The sequence below is a fragment of the Oryctolagus cuniculus genome, chromosome 1, assembly GCF_964237555.1.
Source record: "Oryctolagus cuniculus chromosome 1, mOryCun1.1, whole genome shotgun sequence".
Classification (NCBI taxonomy): domain Eukaryota; kingdom Metazoa; phylum Chordata; class Mammalia; order Lagomorpha; family Leporidae; genus Oryctolagus; species Oryctolagus cuniculus.
The window spans coordinates 17,532,006-17,537,887 of NC_091432.1; positions in this window are offsets into that span (position 1 = coordinate 17,532,006).

Genomic DNA, 5,882 nt, shown 5'->3' on the forward strand with positions numbered 1-5,882 from the left:
AGCATATGATTATCTCAATTGATGCAGAGAAAGCATTTGATAAAATTCAACACCGTTTCATGATGAAAACTCTAAGCAAATTGGGTATAGAAGGAACATTCCTCAATATAATCAAAGCAATTTATAAAAAACCCACAGCCAGCATCCTATAGAATGGGGAAAAGTTGGAAGCATTTCCACTGAAATCTGGCACCAGGCAGGGATGCCCACTCTCACCACTGCTATTTAACATAGTTCTGGAAGTTTTAGCCAGAGCCATCAGACAAGAAAAAGAAATCAAAGGAATACAAATTGAGAAGGAAGAAGTCAAACTATCCCTCTTTGCAGACGATATGATTCTTTACTTAGAGGATCCAAAGAACTCTACTAAGAGACTATTGGAACTCATAGAGGAGTTTGGCAAAGTGTCAGGATATAAAATCAATGCACAAAAATCAACAGCCTTTGTATACACAAGCAATGCCATGCCTGAGGAAGAACTGCTAAGATCAATCCCATTCACAATAACCACAAAAACAATCAAATACCTTGGAATAAACTTAACCAAGGACGTTAAAGATCTCTACGATGAGAATTACAAAATCTTAAAGAAAGAAATAGAAGAGGATACCAAAAAATGGAAAAATCTTCCATGCTCATGGATTGGAAGAATCAACATCATCAAAATGTCCATTCTCCCAAAAGCAATTTATAGATTCAATGCAATCCCAATCAAGATACCAAAGACATTCTTCTCAGATCTAGAAAAAATGATGCTGAAATTCATATGGAGGCACAAGAGACCTCGAATAGTTAAAGCAATCTTGTACAACAAAAACAAAGCTGGAGGCATCACAATTCCAGATTTCAGGACATACTACAGGGCAGTTGTAATCAAAACAGCATGGTACTGGTACAGAAACAGATGGATAGACCAATGGAACAGAATTGAAACACCAGAAATCAATCCAAACATCTACAGCCAACTTATATTTGACCAAGGATCTAAAACCAATTCCTGGAGCAAGGACAGTCTATTCAATAAATGGTGCTGGGAAAACTGGATTTCCACGTGCAGAAGCAGGAAGCAAGACCCCTACCTTACCCCTTACACAAAAATCCACTCAACGTGGATTAAAAACCTAAATCTACGTCCTGACACCATTAAGTTATTAGAGAACATTGGAGAAACCCTTCAAGATATTGGCACAGGCAAAGAATTTCTGGAAAAGACCCGGGAGGCACAGGCAGTCAAAGCCAAAATCAACTATTGGGATTGCATCAAATTGAGAAGTTTCTGTACTGCAAAAGAAACAGTCAGGAAAGTGAAGAGGCAACCAACAGAATGGGAAAAAATATTTGCAAGCTATGCAACAGATAAAGGGTTAATAACCAGAATCTACAAAGGGATCAAGAAACTCCACAAAAACAAAACCAACAACCCAATTAAGAGATGGGCCAAGGACCTCAATAGACATTTTTCAAAAGAGGAAATCCAACTGGCCAACAGGCACATGAAAAAATGTTCAAGGTCGCTAGCAATCAGGGAAATGCAAATCAAAAGCACAATGAGGTTTCACCTCACCCCAGTTAGAATGGCTCACATACAGAAATCTACCAACAACAGATGCTGGCGAGGATGTGGGGAAAAAGGGACACTAACCCACTGTTGGTGGGAATGCAAACTGGTCAAGCCACTATGGAAGTCAGTCTGGAGATTCCTCAGAAACCTGAAGATAGCCCTACCGTTCGACCCAGCCATCCCACTCCTTGGAATTTACCCAAAGGAATTTAAATTGGCAAACAAAAAAGCGGTCTGCACCCTAATGTTTATCGCAGCACAATTCACAATAGCCAAGACCTGGAACCAACCTAAATGCCCATCAACGGTAGACTGGATAAAGAAATTATGGGATATGTATTCTTTAGAATACTATACTGCAGTAAGAAACAACGAAATCCAGTCGTTTGCAACAAAATGGAGGAATCTGGAACACATCATGCTGAGTGAAGTAAGCCTGTCCCAAAGGGACAAATACCATATGTTCTCCCTGATCGGTGACAACTGACTGAACACCAAAAGGAAACCTCCTGAAGTGAAATGGACACTATAAGAAACGGAGACTTGATCAGCATAGCCCTGACTGCTAATGAACAACTTAATACATTATCCCTCTTAGTATTTTTTTTTTCTGTTCTACTTAATATGACAGGTTTAATTCTGTAATTATCACACAGTTATTCTTAAGTGTTGAAAATTAACTTAAAAATTATCCCTGTTAAACATAAGAGTGGGAATAAGAGAGGGAAGAGATGTATAATTTGGGACATGCTCAAGCTGACTTGCTCCAAATGGTAGAGTTAGAAACATACCAGGGGATTCCAATTCAATCCCATCAAGGTGGCATGTACCAATGCCATCTCACTATTCCAAGTGATCAATTTCAGTTCACAATTGATCATAATGAAAGGACTAAGAGTCAAAGGGAGCACATAAACAAGTCTAGTACCTGCTAACACTAACCGATAGAATAAATAAAGGGGAGAGTGATCCAACACGGGAAGTGAGATACTCAGCAGACTCATAGAATGGTAGATGTCCTAAATAGCACTCTGGCCTCAGAATCAGCCCTAAAGGCATTCCAATCTGGCTGAAAAGCCCATGAGAGTATTTCAGGCATGGAAAGCCAAGACACTCTGGCAAAAAGATCTCTGTGAGTGAGATCCCAGTGGAAAGAACAGGTCTTCAAAGAAGGAGGTACCTTTCTCTGAAGGGAGGAGAGAACCTCCACTTTGACTATGACCTTGTCTAAACAAGATAAGAGTCGGAGAACTCAGAGGGCTTCCATAGCCTTGGAAACTCATGACTGGAGCATAGGGAGATTACAGATGCCATAGACAGGAGTGTCAATTGGTAAAGTCAACAACAGGAGTCACTGTGCACTTACTCCTCATGTAGGCTCTCTGTCCTTAATGTGCTGTACATTGAGATTTAATGCTATAATGAGTACTCAAACAATATATTTCACTTTGTGTTTCTATGGGGGTGCAAACTGTTGAAATTTTTACTTAATGCATACTAAACTGATCTTCTGTTAAAAAAAAAAAAAGAAATTATCAATTCCCAACTTGACTCTCACTGGGATTAAACATGACAATAGGTCTGAGCTGATTTCATCATCATTTAAAAAAAAATCATCTATTATTTTTCACTTTATGTTTCTGTGTGGGAGCAAACCGTTGAAATCCTTACTTAATGTATACTAAGCTGATCTTCTGTATATTAAGATAATCGAAAATGAATCTTGATGTGAATGGAAGGGGAGAGGGAGTGGGAAAGGGGAGGGTTGTGGGTGGGAGGGACGGTATGGGGGGGAAGCCATTGTAATCCATAAGTCGTACTTTGGAAATTTACATTCATTCAATAAAAGTTAAAAAAAAAAAACAGTGAAAGGTGGAAAGTTTTTTCATCTCAAAACAAGACAAAAAAACAAAGATGTCCAGTTTTACAACTTGTAGTTAACATAATGGAATAAATCCTAATCAGAGCAACCAAGCAAAAAGAATAAGTAAATAAGCAAATGGTACCCAAATGGAAAAGGAAGAGAGGAAATTATGTCTGTTTGCTGATGACATGATTTTATCATAAATAGAAAGCATTAAAGACTCTACCATAACACTGTTACAGATAATAGATGAGTTCAGTAAAGTTACAGGTTATAAAATCAACAACAACACAAAACCAACAGCATTTCCTTACACTAACAACAATCTGAAAAATAAGTTAAGAAAATACACCTATTTAAATAAAATTTTAAAATGGTTATTAGTATTTTTCCAAGGTAATGAAAGGCTTGCATACTTAAAACTATAAACCATTTATAAAGTAATTAAACAAGACACACAAATCAAAAGATATCCCATGTTCATGGATTGTAAGAATATTTTAAGTGTGCATATCAACAAAATGATCTACAGATCAAATGCAATTATTATGAAAATTCCAGTGTCATTTTTCACAGAAATTGAAAAAACGATCTTAAAACTTGTAAAGAATCAGAAAATATCCCAAATAGTTAAAGAAATGTTGAACAAAAAGAACAAAAGTAAAAGCATCAAACTTCTTGTTTTCAAAATGTACTTTAAAGCTGTTTTAATGAAAATAATATGGTACAGGCATAAAAACAATGAGCCACTGGAACACCATAGAAAGCTCAAAAATAATCCAGATATTTATGGTCAATTTCTGATAAAGGTGCCAAGAACACACAATAGGAAAAAAGACACTTTGTTCAATAAGTAATGTTGGCAAAACTAAATTTTAATTTTCCATTCAGTTATTATGTACAGCCCTCTCTATATTCCCACTAAACTAGGGTCTTTTTTCTTTTTACTTGTTAAACTTTTTATTAAGTGAAGTATTAAGCTTTTTTCCTGTAATGTAAATTTAAAATATGTTATCTCAAAAACAAAAAAAGAAAGCTAGAAGGAAGGAGGGATGCAGGGAGGGAAGGAGGAAGGGAATATCATTCTGTTCTTAGACTTGTATCATATTCAATTTGTTAAAGATTAATTAAAATTAAAACAAAAAATGAAATTAAAAAAATTTTTAAATAAACCAAAAAAACCTACAGTTTTCACTCAAAGAAGAGAATTGGATGAAAGCTTTAAACTGTCTACATAAATCAACTCAAAATTCATAAAATCTAAGAGTTAAAACTATAAAGCACCTGAAAGAAAACACTGGGGGAAATCTCCATAACAATGCTCAGGGCAAAGATTTCTTGGATAGGACTCTGAAAGCACAGAGAGCAAAAGTAAAAACATACAAATTAGATTGTTAAAACTTAAAAAACCTCTGCACAGCCAAGTAAACAGAGTGAAGAAACAACCCATGCAATGGGGTAAAACATTTGCAAGCTTTACGTTTGATTGAAGGCTAATATCCAAAACATATAAGTAAACACAAATAACTCAATAGCAAGAAAACAATAACCTACTTTAAAAACTGGCAAAGTATCTGAGCAGTCATTTCTCCAAAAAGCGCATACATATCACAAACAGATAAATGGAGAAATTATCAACATCACTTATTGTCAGGGGAATGCAAATGGAACCACAATGAAGCGTTACCTTAAACCTATTTGAGTGGTTATCATCAAAGACAAAAGGTGAGGGTCCATGAGGAAGTGCAGTAAGAGAACCATTGCACATTATTGGAAGGGATGTATTTCCATAAAGTTGTTATGGAAAACAGTATGGAAACTCTTAAAAAAAAAAAAAAAAAAAACTAAAACTAGGAGTGAGCATTTAACATAAAACATACCCAGGTGCCATATTAGAGTGCTTGGGTTCACTCCCTGACTCCAGTTTTCTGTTAATACAGTCCTTGGGCAGAAGTGAGGCACAAGTATAATGGGTTCTTGCACCCATGTATGGGAGACCTGGATTATTTTCCTAGCTTCCAGTTTCTTTGGCCTTACCCAATCCCCACCATTACTGGCATTTAGGGAGTGAAACAGTGGATGAGAACATCTCTTGTGCGCTCTCTCTCTTTCTCTCTCTCTCGTGTGTGTGTGTGTATGTGATATAGATAAATAGATTAGATTAGATTAGATTGGATTAGATTTATTCATTTAGCTGAAAATCAGAGTTACAGAAAGGAGAGATAGAGATCTTTCATCTGCTGGTTCATTACTCAGATGGCCACAATGGGCAGGGATTGACAAGCCAAAGATGGAGCTACTTCCAGGTCTCCCACATGGGTAGCAGGGGCCCAAGCACTTGTTTTCCCCCAGGGCATTAGCAGGAAGCTTAATTCGAAGTGGAGCAGCTGGGACACAAACTGGTGGCCATAAGAGATGTTGTGTTGCAAGCGGTGGCTTTACCTGCTACACAATGCT